Source organism: Phoca vitulina, unplaced genomic scaffold, assembly GCF_004348235.1.
Source record: "Phoca vitulina isolate PV1807 unplaced genomic scaffold, GSC_HSeal_1.0 scaffold14, whole genome shotgun sequence".
Taxonomy (NCBI): Eukaryota; Metazoa; Chordata; class Mammalia; order Carnivora; family Phocidae; genus Phoca; species Phoca vitulina.
The window spans coordinates 12,552,380-12,566,469 of record NW_022589717.1 but is presented as its reverse complement, the minus strand read 5'-3'; the positions used below and the strand labels follow the sequence as shown (position 1 = coordinate 12,566,469).

At 36.5% G+C, this 14,090-nt stretch overlaps 1 pseudogene; it reads right to left on the bottom strand.

Moving 5' to 3' along the window:
- Positions 1-10,323: 10,323 nt before the first annotated feature.
- Positions 10,324-13,630, bottom strand: LOC116637310 (annotated as a pseudogene).
- Positions 13,631-14,090: the final 460 nt, after the last annotated feature.

Sequence of the window (14,090 nt, the reverse complement as noted above, 5' to 3'; positions counted from 1 at the left end):
CCTCAAGTAGTAATTTATGTCAAGCAGGGATGCAAGCAACCAAGAAGCTAAGACCGGATATCTCTGAAATCACCAGCTGATGACATACTCACAACTGATTAACTGGCAGCAACAGATGAGGTCTGCAAAGCCTCCCTTTATAAAGGGAGGATCTTTGGAAAAACTGTCTTGACACTGACCCTTTCACGTCTGACCACATCTTAAAAGGCAGCTGCCACAGAAGGCTTTGCCCAGTTGACCTCTGAACAGAACAGAGATCCTCCACTGCTTGAACATAATAAGCAGTAAGTGCCAAGACCAAGGCCTTATCTCACCTATGTGCTCATAGATTGACTTCACATTTGTTCATTAACTTCCTACCCCCTAGTCTAGCTTGTTTGTGCTGTGGAACTTTTCTTGTGCTTTGCTTTGTGTGACATGTAAGAAGCCAAATTTAAATAAGTTAAATGTCATTGAGTTTGGAATCCTGAACCTGCTTTATAATTATGCTAACCCTGTTTCATGACTGAATAAAGCTGACATTGTAGAAAGACACAACTCTTGTGTGTGCCTTCATAGTGTGCTCATGATAGCAGAGACTTGAAGGCAGGGGCTGGGAAAGCTTTATAGTGGAATAAAGAGAAGACTTCAGGTATGCTCTGATTGAAGGCTGTTAGCATGGAGAACCAAATAGAAGCAGGGCATCCTATGTGATTAGTTAAGTATGCATAGTTGGCTTTTCTCAGTTGTTCTTAAGTTGGGAAAGGAAGCAAAAATTAGAGAAGCTGTCAGTTATAAATCAAGACCCAGTTGTTTGGGGACAAATAATATAAGGGTTATTGGTTAGCTTCTTGGACTAGTTGCCAGGGATAGTAGTCTGACTTCCTATTCTGATGATTATAGATAGTAGGTTGACTTCCTGGGTTCATTACTGCAGATTATGGGTTAGAATTATATGTATCTGAATCTGATGCATCTTGCCCTGATGTGACATATGACATTTTGGAATGGTGTTTATAGTATCCATCAACTTATTTAAATTTGGAATTTTTGGTAATTACTTTCTCATTACAAACAAATACTACCTTTTATATCTAACCTTTATATTCATAATTTTACAGATCTCCTAAGGAGCCTAACCCCTGGATATAATAGTCTCAGATCCAAATTTCTGAGCATATTTCTGCTCAAAGATTCTGACTTGTGCAATTGGGTTATTAGTGTTATTGATCTTTATGCAAATGACTGAGAAAGAGAGATACTGAGGATATATGAATATGATTTTGATTTAAACACATTCATCCCTCAATACTCCACTTAAACAGAGATCTCAGGTACTCTTTTAAATGTAAAAGTCTGAACAGCCACTAAAATACATGGTTCTGAATTGGATCACATTAGGAAATAATGCAGATAGAAGAGATCTTAGGACCAAGATTTGAAGTTTGTCAACATTTTGAAGTTTTGTTGAGGAAAAGATTCATTTAAAAAGAAAGAAGAGGTTGGTGAAAAAGCACTGTAACCTTCTGTATTGCTTGAATTCACCTTTGGAGTAAAGGGGATCTCTTGTTTGAATCAAACATTTCAATGGGTCTTCTCTGTTCAAAGTTAAAATCAAAATCCTATTCAGGAACATTCAATAGGGTTCTAACTACTCTGCATAATAATATAAAAAGATGTCTTTATTGTGTGCCTGGTAGTAGGTAACATCATTCAAATGCGATTGCCTTTAGGAGCTTTTTCCCCTTGATATAGATTTGTACTTTGTTGCCTGTATAAATTGTTATTAGAATCAATTGTATTCTCTCCAGGAGATTAGGAGCAAATCCATAGGAAATGGGGCTTATCCTGAACACTTATTATTGGGTCACATGGGAGTTGACCAGACTGATAATGTCAAACCACTCTGGACTTTTCTACTATATTCCTTATAAGGGCACTCCAGATTGAATAACTCAGGCTTTGCAAAATGCACTATTATCACCATTCACTTTTAGTGATTTTTTCTCTGAAAGAAATAACCATTCCACCCATCAAGTAATATACAATTACAATTCAGGGGCTGATGGGAGAAGTATTTTGTAATAAGGTGACATAAAAAGGGGACTGCAAACAGATTTAGGGGTTTGAGAAAGGGTTCTCGGAAGAACTGACTTCCAAACTGAGTGTTTAGTTGGACAAGGAAAAAGAGATGGATGAAGAATGTGGGGCAACATTCTTAGTGTAGACAATAGTACATATAAAATTCTACAGGCAAATGTGATTTATAGGGTTGTGCAACTGAGGAAAGGGAAGGACTGAATGGATCAAAGAATTAAAAAAGGCATTATCAAAAGTTGCAGTTGCCAAACTAAGCAGGGCTAATGTCAGAGAATCTCTGCAGGGACATGGCATGCTAAATTTGAGAATTTAAATTTCTCATTAGAATTCCTTTAATTTTATTTTTGGTGATAATGTTTACAGTACCTTGATATATGAAATAACGCTTCAGAGACTGTGATAATTTTGTTTGTCAAAAAGTGTATTTGGTGTCAAAAAACAAATCAGCATGTAGATAAGGAAAGATTATTTGAAAGGATTATTGCAAGGGGGAGAAGAACTATTGCAATAGGGAGAAACACTGACCATGAGATCAGCCACTATCTCAAAGGTAAGGCAAAAAGGGCTCTTTTAAATGGGGGGGAGCTGATGAACAAGATTAGAGAAAACTGGTATGGGTAAGTGGGATAAAAATGTAATATAATCAGTTGATTAGGGAATGTTTTTCCCTGAGATAAGCTTATGTTCTGGAGGGGCTGTTGAGAAGGGGTCCTGTGCTGGCTCAGGGTGGGAAGCTGGGGGTCAAAGTTCAGGAACCAGGAAGAAGAAAAGAAACTTAACTGAAGTTTGGTCAACACAACAGATATTTTATCCAGATTAGTCAGTGAGTTCAAACAATTCAACTAAGCATTTATGAGGAAAAGAATGGCAATTTGTAGGGCCTATCTCTAGCCTTCTCATAGGTTAACAAGTGAAGTATTCTTGAGTCTTACCTAAATCACATGGGGAAGAATGAGACTGCTGTAATCCATTCCTTGAAAACAAACCTCCCTCCCCTCCTGTGGGAGGGAGGTTGTTTAATTGTAATGATTTCCAGGATCATAGGGCTTGAACTAAATTCAACTTGGTCACTGTTATGTTGGTGGGGATGGGGAACAGGAGACAGACAAATGTGAACAATGAAAACAATAAAGACTTTTACAAGTGCCAAAACTGGAAGCCTTTATGTTTCAGTGATAGACCAAGGCTGTAAATTTCAGAGAAATAACAGACGAAATAACTCAGCAAAATCAAAGGATAAATTTATTGATAGCACAGGATTCTACAACATGAAAAGGATGATTCTACAAAATGAGAAAAAAAAAAATTGTTTAGAAAAGTAAACCTTCCAAACAGTAATATTGTGTTTAACAGGAAAACAAAGATAAAATTTAAGATTTCATACATAATACAAATATAGTTTATAAAAAGGAGCAGTGTAAGGCCATGAGAATGAAGACAAGTGTGCTGAATGGATTATCTAATTAGACATTGAGTTGGTCAAGCATGCCTGTCAGAATAGGCTAAGATAAACTGAGGTAGCCAACAGCCTCAGTATCTCAGTGAATTAAAATAATAAAAGTTTATTTCCTGCTTATGTTATATCTATAATGGCTTAGCAGAAGGTTCTGTTTGCTACCATATGAAAATTGTCTGAGATCATCTCTTTCTTATAGTAATTTGTCAGTTATAGCCAACACACTCGAACATTTTGTTTATCAAACTCTTTTCTAGATCTATGAGTTCACAAAATACATTGCCTATCCTAGAATTATAGCAGGTAAGAATTTAAATCTTTTGCCACCATATAGTATGGACTGCCCTCCTTTCAGCTTTAGCATAACAGTTTCTTCCACCTGCAGCCAGCTTATAAACCAATACTACATATTTAATTCTTTTTTTGTACATTACATAACAATTTCTACATTACTCGGTGGCTGAATAGGCTAACCTACTCTGCATTATCAATAGACCTGTATCTCAGTGGCTTAACCAACAAAGGCTGACATTTCACTCATACTACTAGTCCTTGACCAGTCCAATTTTTCATAACCATTTAGGAATCTAGACTGAAGCAGTAGCCATCATCTCAATTATTGCTTGTTGCCATACCAGTAGGAAGGAATACTCCAGAGGATCACAAATTTGCAATTAAATTCTCTGACTAGGAAGGGAGAGAGATCACTTCTGCGCACAACTCTTCTGTTACAGGGGCACCTGGGTGGCTCAGTCGTTAAGCGTCTGCCTTCGGCTCAGGTCATGATCCCAGGGTCCTGGGATCGAGCCCCGCATCCAGCTCCCTGCTCAGCGGGAAGCCTGCTTCTTCCTCTCCCACTCCCCCTGCTTGTGTCCCCTCTCTTGCGCTCTCTCTCTCTGTCAAATAAATCAATAAAATATTAAAAGAAAAACAAAAAAAAAAACAAAAAAACTCTTCTGTTACAACAGGGGGCCTTGCATGCAATCTTAACATGTGTCCAGAAGGAGGAGAGCCAGAGATTACTTGGCAATTAACATTAATGACAATCATGGAAATTATAGTAGTAGAATTCAGGAAAGAAAAGGAATCTAGAAGGTAAATGTTTAGGACCTCGATTATTATGGGAAAATGATTGGGAGGAAAGATATGAGTGAAATAGATTAACAGAGATGAGCTTCAAAAGCATGATTTTTTTTTTTTTAACATAAAAGTAGAGAAGTAAAGTTTCACATGTGGCATTGAGAAACAAAGGTAATACTGACTCCCTCACCTCAACACATGCCTGACTTGGTTATTCTGATGGTGTGGGTAAAGAAGTACTCTTTAATAAAGAGGGACTTTAATGCAAGTAAAATCATGAGGAAATTTCTAGGTTCATTAGGAAAAAAAAAAAATGGAGACATTTTTATTCTATACGTTTTATTAAGTTATTTGTAATAGGAAGTTTCAAAAGGTATAATGTGATGGATTTTGAGTGAAAGACATAGGTGGAATAATTTAAGGTGTGGAAAGAAGCATAAATGGGCCACTGGTATTTTTTTTTTTTTTTTCCAGTACCTAAGGATAAGAAACATGGCTGAAATTACCTGATTCTAAGATCCTGAATAATAATGGTGAAAGTAAATAAACAAATTACAAAGTGCACAAACTCATACAAAGATTTTGACCATGGTTCCTGACTCCTTTGAAGGGATCAAACTATAGGCTCCTGGTATTAACTTCTTTTATTACTCTTAGGATGGAGGTAACTCAAGCTCTCTCTTTTTGTAAACCCACTAAAGGCTTAATAACCTCATCTGTCTTATTGAACACAGTCATCAGAGAATTATTTTCTATCAAGTAAGCACCAAAATTCAATTAATATTACTATGATAATTCAAAGGTAACTTTCATCAGGAAGATTTGCTTGACTTCTCCAGCCTGAGAATCATGACCCTGTATGCTTCCGCAGCCATATGGGCCTGTAGAACTGGTCCCCTCCTTCTACCGGGACTGTGGTTCAGTCTGCTTTCAACACTGCAACCATTTTAAAATAGAAGTCAGAATGCCACAGCTCTAGTCAAAATTCTGTGATAGCTTCCATTTTATTTTTTATTTATTTTATTTTATTTTTTTTAAGATTTTATTTATTTATTTGAGAGAGAGAGAATGAGAGAGAGCACATGGGGGGGTGGTCAGAGGGAGAAGCAGACTCCCTGCCGAGCAGGGAGCCTGATGCGGGACTCGATCCAGGGACTCCAGGATCATGACCTGAGCCGAAGGCAGTCGCTTAACCAACTGAGCCACCCAGGCGCCCGATAGCTTCCATTTTAACTCAAGTAAATTCCAAAGGCCTTACACTTGCCCTCAAGTTTTTATATGATCTCATGTCCTTTTTTTATTTCCTCCCCCTTGTTCATTCTATATGTTATCCTCACCTTCTTATATTTCAGTATATTCATGTGATGGGTTCCTGTGTTTCAGACTTTGCACTGGCTTTTTCTTTGTCCTGGGATACTCCCTTGAGATATCTATTAGATCTAACTATACCATGTTTTTCAAGTCTTTGCTAAAATCATCCTTATCAAATAAACTTCACAAAGACAGTTTAAATTGCCACCTTTACATTCTGGACACCCTTATTCTGCCTTATTTCTTTCTATTATGCTTATCAACTTATATACAATATCATTTTCTTCTTATATTGTGTTAATGTTTTATTGTCTATTTTTCTTGCTATAATAGAAGCTCCATAAATGTAGATATTTTTGTATTTTTCCTCTGTTTTGCTCACTGATGTATCTTAGGAAACTGTAAGAGTGGTAGGCACTTAATAGTTACTTGTGGAATGAATTATGATAACCAGAATTGGTCTAAGAACAATATTTAAGTCTTATTTACCTTAGTTTTCAGCTAAGGGGCCAAAGGTCACGGGAAAAAAAAATGATGCCAAGGAGACCTGAAATAGTATGTAAAGTATGTAACACATTTGCCATTTTGCATATTTAGAAAAAAGATTTTATAAAGTGTAGTATATTTGAAGTAATGCATGTAATGTCTACCTTTCAGTAAAATTGAAACCTAGAACATTTTTATAAACTTGAAAGTGCATTTTATCTTTTATTTAAGATAGAGAGTTGCACAAGAGACAACACAATTGAATTGCCCAATTTACCTTCAGTTATCTACATGTGCAAGACAGGTTGCATTTGTCAAATTACCTGCTCAAATTTGTAATCCTACTTTAATTTATTTGTTTTCATTGTTTTGTGTTTAAAATAATGTGCACTAGAATTGATTTCAAAAGTCCTAAGCAGATACTTAATTTAATCACATATATATTCTGAGGAACACTGATCTTTCTTTTTCTTTTTCTTTCTTTCTTTCTTTCTTTCTTTCTTTCTTTCTTTCTTTCTTTCTTTCTTTCTTTCTTTCTCTTTCTTCCTTCCTTTCTTCCTTCCTTTCTTCCTTCCTTCCTTCCTCCGTTCCTCCCTTTCTCCCTTCTTCCTTTTCTTTCTCTCTCTCTCTTTTTCTCTCTCTCCCTCCCCCACTCTTTCCCTCTTTCTCTCTTGATCCACATGAAAATGGTCAATTGATTTCTGATAAGAAAACAAAAGAAATTCAACAGAAAAAGGATAGTCTTTTAAACAAATAATCCTGGAACAGCTGAACTTTCATATGCAAAAAAACAAAAATAAGAAAAAAGAAACTCAACCCATATCTCGAACTTAGACCTCAAACTTTATACAAAATTAACTCAAATAAGATTGTAAACTTAAATGTAGAATATAAATTTATAAAACTTTTAGCAAAAAACACACTGGAAATCTCTGTAACACTGGGCTAGGCAAAGTGGTTTTAGTACAACAGCTAAAAGAATGCTATATATAAAATAAAAATTGAGAAATTGTTGTTAAAGTCTCTACTAAGAGAATTAAAGCATCAAAACACAGACTAGGAAGAAATACAGATCTTCCTTGACTATGATGGGCTACCTAATCTACTAAACATCACAGTTTTGGCCTACCCTATCTTAAGTGACAAAATCATTTAACACAAAGCCTATTTTAAGATAAAGTGTTGAATATCTCATGTAATTTAATGAATACTGTACTGAAAGTGAAAACCAGAATGGTTGTATGGGTACAGAATGACTTAAGTGTATCCCTGTTTACCCGTGTGATTACATGTCTGCCCGGAAGCTCTGGTTCACTGATGCTGTCTAGCGTCACAAGAGAGTATCGTACCACAGAAAGATGGCCCTGGAAAAGATTGCAGTTCAAAACTGGAGGTACAGTTTCCATTTAATGCAAATCACTTTGGCACCATTGTACAGTTGAAAAATTATAAGACGAACCACGGTATTGGAAAGTATCTGTGTTTGCAAATCACATATCTTATAAATAACTTGTATCGAGATTATATAGAGAACTCTCAAAACACAACAATAAAAAACCAATAAAAAAATTGTCAGAAGATCTGAAAAGAAGCTTCACCAGGGAAGATAAATAGATGACAAATAAGCATATAAAAAGATGCTCAATATCATTAGTCATTAGGGAGATAAATTACAACCATACTAAGATGCCACTACATAGCCATTAGAATAAGGAGGGGAAAACTGACAGTACCAAGTACTAAGTGCTGGAAAAGAATTCAGACTTGAAATCTCATATATAATTAGTCAATATACAAAATGATACAGCCATTACAAAGAATAATGTGTAGTTTCTTATAAAGTTAAACATAGAATTATGTATGCATTCCAGCCATATGTATAGAACAGTTTTATTCAAACTACTAATAGCTGGAATCTACCCAAATGCCCCCCACCTGGGAAATGGATAAACAAATGGGGGTACATCCATAATGAAATGCTACTCAGCAACAGGAAGGAGCCAGCTATTGATAGACAAAATAAATTATCCATAGTCATAGATTGCTGGTGTTTTTCATAAAAGATAAAAGTGACTTTCAAATCTCATCTTCTAAGATACTGATTTGGAAGTGGAATTGTGTAACATCAATGAATATAAAGGGTCATGATACACTAGACACTATCTAACTCTTTGGTGAGGTAATAATTTTTTTAATCCCTGATTTTAAAAAAATAGAAATAGATATTGAAATTTTTAGAATTATGCAGAACAGGGAATGCTGCTCCCTTAATAATGGACTACAGGTCCTTAGAGGAAGCTAACTCAACTAGCAAATTCATACTAATTTGGAAACCTAAATAAATCTAAGCTTAAGGGTATTTCTCAAGTAAATGATTAATTAGCATTCCACTTTAAATTAATGTCTTATTTATTTGGGTAGTGCAAATGGGTACCAAAATTTAATCCTGTCTATAAAATTAAACACTAGTGTAGCTAAACATGTAAACTAAGCACCTGCCCATGTTACACATCAGGAGTGGCTGATACCTATGGTTAGTATCTTCAATTGCCATCCGGAATATAATCAACACTGTAATAGTAATAATATCCACCCTTACAAGCCTTAAATCTCTTCCCTCTTAGACACAGGCTTACTCACTAGTCTCCTCAACAATAGAACAGGAGAAGGAAATATCCAGTGTCTACTAAGTACCAGGTTCTGTGTAAGAGGGACTGACATCATCTAATGTAATCTATGTAACATCTTTATGCAATAAATTTATTCTCTATTTTTAAAATGTGGAAATTGAGGTTCAGAAAGTTTATTTTATCCAAATTTACATACCTAGTAAGTGTTGGAGCTTAAAATCCACATGATAATTGTGTTCATATCTCTGAGACCATCCCCCTCCAACTTCAAGACTTTGAAGAATATCTGCACAATGTTTCAGCAGACCAATTTTATTAATTTCATGTAACCCAGCAGGGAAGGGCAGCAGAGTGGCGTGAAAGAACCTTCTGGCAACCTAGGTATAAATTTATAAGGAGAAAATCAGCTTAGCACTTTTTAGGTAAATTGTATTGGTAAAATTCAGGGATAGCCTATCTAATCTATACAATACATACACGTAACTATATATTTTGCAAAATAGAACACTTTCAAACACTGTCTAATTTCAAGCCAACTATTCTTTAATTCATTGGATGAATTTCAACGAAAAGTTTGAGTAATTATGAGTAATTAACATTAAAACTATCTTATTTTAGAGAGTATTCTATTTTTTAAATCTTGTTTCACCACATATTGCTGACGTCTGTCTCTTTTTCATGGTGAGAGACTGAACTGGCTGCCAAGACAAAGAAGAGAGATTACAGAAAGAAAAAAAAAAAAAAAAACCTCTTTATAGTCTTATAAACAGCATTTATAAGCCTGAATTTTAACATTACAATGGAGTAATTACCTATCGGGAATGGAAAGAAGTAATAAAATATGTCAAGTAATAACTCTAAGCTATTACATCTCCTTTTAAGAGTTTATATAGTCTAGTTTAGCTAGTTTAATTTTTTATGTAACTATTCACATTTGAAGGCTAAATTAGCCTCCACTTGCTGACTCAAGGCTATTTAAGAAGGCTTTTTAAAATGAGGCACAGTAAGACCCCTGTATCTGTAGGTCCACCATATAGCGGAGATATTTTCATTTACCATGCTTACATTTAGTTCTTTTCTTAACTAACACAAGTGACAGGGGGAATTCCAGCATGGATATGAACGATCCTCTCCCCATAAAGGTCACAACTTGTACAATAAAACAGTATCTGGTGAGAGTTATATACCAGGAACTGTAACAATTGTGCTAAATAGACTGCTTGAATATTTACATAAAAAGTGGTTATTCCAAGTTTTTACTGATATGGGTCAAATAACATCTCATACCATGTTTTCCATGATTTCTCTGCCATCTGTGCTGTGATGCCCAGACTCCAAAGGTACAAGCCAAGGAATGCAATCCATGAGTATGTTTCTGTCCATTTGTTCCAGTGTTCTGGGATGCAGGGTGGGGGTGTTTAAAATCTTTAAACAATTTATGTACTCTCCTGGGAATTGTCAATAGGTCATATTTGCTCCACGGGATTTCTTTGGACCGTGTGTACGTTGCCAATAGGGGCGTACCGTGTTCTGCAGCAATTCTTCCTAGGATTCCCGCACAGCTGATCTGAAAGTTGGTTTTCATCCTCCTCCTGATGTTTACTTATTTCTTCCTCTTCACAAGAAGCCACACCATTTACAGTCAAATTTCCTGTGTCTTCTGGAGAAGCTAGGTGGCACTGAATATGGGAATTGCAAATTTGAGCTGCCTGTTGGATAAAAAAGCCTTTATGGAAATGTTGGTCATCTTGGATCCAAGTTAGCAGGACTCCAACAATTTGTCATATATCTCCTTGTATACCATGTCATCTTTATCAAAGCTTCTTCCAATGCAGCATTTCACCTAAAGAATAAGTGAGGTGTATGAGGCAGTTAACAAAAGAGAAAAGTTCATTTGGAATGGCATTTAAAACATTTGGAGGGAATACAGTTATCAGGTTGCTGATTAATGCTGGAGAATCCCACAACTTCCAAATCTTTTATTTCAATTCCATTGATACTATTCAGTAATTCTTCAATAATCAACTTGCACTCTTACATGAGGAATAAGGGTCCACGAAGAGATGCTAACTGTGCATGGCATTGCAGAGAATCTTGTGCTATATCTGAAAAAATTCTTTGATTTTTCCATGTACTGTGAGGAAAAGCTTCATAACTCTATTGTCCAGAAGAGTCTCCTGCCTGGGCTCTGTTGGATTTGATTACACATTTGAGAGGATTCAAACATAGCTCTATAGTGTCTGCCCAAATTTGGAGGAAGAAAGTTCCAGCTAAAGGCCTGATTGCCAAGTACAAGGTAACTGCTGAAATATCCAAGACGTTTTAGTATTGAGCTTGCTTCTCCTGATGAACTGCAGAACTTCAATAGTTAAATGAAGATGTGACAGAGGTCTTTTCCTGAAATACACTTCTGTAGTTCTCCTGGAATCCCATATGCAGTCCAATGTTGCTCATGTTACTTGAACTTGAGTATTCACTCAATAGTGCAGTTAGAATAAAACAGGCCATAGTTTGCATAGTGGGATTGCCACTACTTATCAACTGGACGACTTCATAAAACATGCTTTTGCAGTTAATTGATTTATCTAACGATCCTCATTTTATAATTAATGCCGCTGCAAATAGAATTTGTTCTCGAATGTACTTTAGGAGGTTAGGCCTTTGTAAAGGCATAAGTTAAAAGAAATGTTTGCAGTGACTTGATGCTACCTTTTTACAGAAGAATCCACTCTCAGACAACTGCTTCCAGGATGACTGTGGCAGCTTAAAAGAGAACACAGTCCATTTTGCTTTCTGTTCTGTTTTTGTTTTTTAATCTAGTCCATTTTGCTTTCTGTTTTTTATTCTGTTTAACCTTGCCTTAGCACCACAAAGACACAAAGTACACCTCAGGCAAGTGGCAGCTAATCACCTATTATAAATTTCTAAAACTTTCCTCCTTCTCTTCAACTGTTACTTCCAAAGCATGAAGTATGAAAATATGCTTGTAAACTGTAAATCTTGACTCTGATTTCCTAAGCAACAGGAATATGCCGAACCTCACACGCTGACAGTGCTGTCCCAGCTGCCACCCCTGCGGCTGCGCAGTCCCGGTGGCTGGCCCGGCCTCCCGACTCTGGGGGACAGACAAGGAGATACTAATCGAGCTAGCTGCCTTGCTGGGGTACACGAGCCAGGGCGCCAGGCGAGGCCACAGGGGTCGGCTCAGATGATGGCCGGTATGTACTCTTTTATTTTTCTTTATTTTTTGTTTTGTTTTGTTTTTTTCATTAACATATAATGTATTATTTGTTTCAGGGGTACAGGTCTGTGATTCATCAGTCCTACGCAACACCCAGCGCTCACCACAACATATGCCTTTCCCAATGTCCAATTCATTTCTAAGGAAGTTGAAGATTAGATAGATGAAATGATTTGCTCTAGGGACATGTCAAAACTTAAATTCAGAGGCGCCTGGGTGGCTCAGTGGGTTAAGCATCTGCTTTTGGCTCAGGTCATGATCCCAGTGTCCTGGGATCTAGCCCCAGGTTGGACTCCCTGCTCAGCAGGGAGCCTGCTTCTCCCTCTGCCCCTCCCCCCTCCACTCATGCTCTCTCTTGCTGTCTCTCTCTCAAATAAATAAAAAATCTTTGAGAAAAAAAAAAAAAAAAAAAAAAAAAAAACTTAAATTCAAACCTGAGATATGCTTGACACCAGCACCTGGATTCCTTGATTAATCTGTTTCTCAAATAACAATCTACCGCACCTAAAGAGATTTTAAGATTTTGAAACTTTCTTCAAATGCTTCTTTTCAAATTAGCCCTGTAAATTTCTGATTTCAGGTATAAGGATATTTTAAAGATTAGCAGAAACTCCACACATAATTGTTAGTTGGATGAATAAATCTCTTATAATCCCATTCTTTTACTGATGAGGCAATATGTAGCTTTTTTCTTTTTTTAAGGTTTTTTTATTTGAGAGATAGAGAGAAAGTGTGTACATGTGGGGATAGGCAGAAGGAGAGGGAGAATCTCCAGCAGACTCCCACCGAGTGCAGAGCCAGCCTCAGGGCTCAGTCTCTTCACCCTGAGATCAGGACCTGAGCCTAAATCAAGAATGGATTACTCAACCAACCCAGCCACCCAGGTGCCTCTAGGCAAAATGTAGCTTTAAAGAAATTATAATTATATTCTACACTCACATAGTACCTTACGGGAACCAAATTTAGAACCTAAGCATCTTGCCTCAACTAGTTGTATTCTGGTTAATAACAACAGTAACAAAGATACTACAAATACAGATAAATATAATAAAGCATATTACTTAATTTAGCTAAAAAAGTAATGATTGCATAAAGTAGTGGGTGACACATCTCAACTTTGACTTGGAAAAGTTCTTCACAGATTATGATATTAGGAGAGACATAGAAAAATGTTACTATGGATCAGTGAGGTAACCTGACCTAAGACTACCTGTGCCGAGAGAAGACTACTACGGGGGTGGCAGGCACATGAGGCAACTGGCTACTCAGGCCCTACCTGACCACACCAAGGGCTGAGAGGATCAGTATCTCAGCACACCTATAACCAGGCTGATAAAGATTCAGCATGCTTTTTGTATGGGCACATCGTTTATTAAAATATTAACAGTCTTATACTCCAGTTGGTAGTCTGTTTCCCAAATCCGCTGAGTGCTCCTCCTACCAATCTTTCCAGTTCCAGATCTCTACATTGCCCTATCATACAGAAACAAAAGGTAAATCCTAGGCAGTAGGATGCCTCCAGGACTCTGTTTCCTTGTTCATCCTCTGCCTGTGACCCCACATTGTATCCTGACACACTGGTAGTAGTAGTCCTACTAAAGATTTTTGATTATTTATTTATTTATTTTGAATCCCTATTAGTTATTTTGATGTAATTAAATGTTACATGAAGTTATTAGCTAACCATTTAATATCTCTTAATAGGACAGTAATACAGTTATAAAATATGCTGCATATGAGTTTTAAATCAATTATTACAGTAAAATTGCTACATGTGCAGTCAGTGGTGGGAAGTACATGTTGTTTC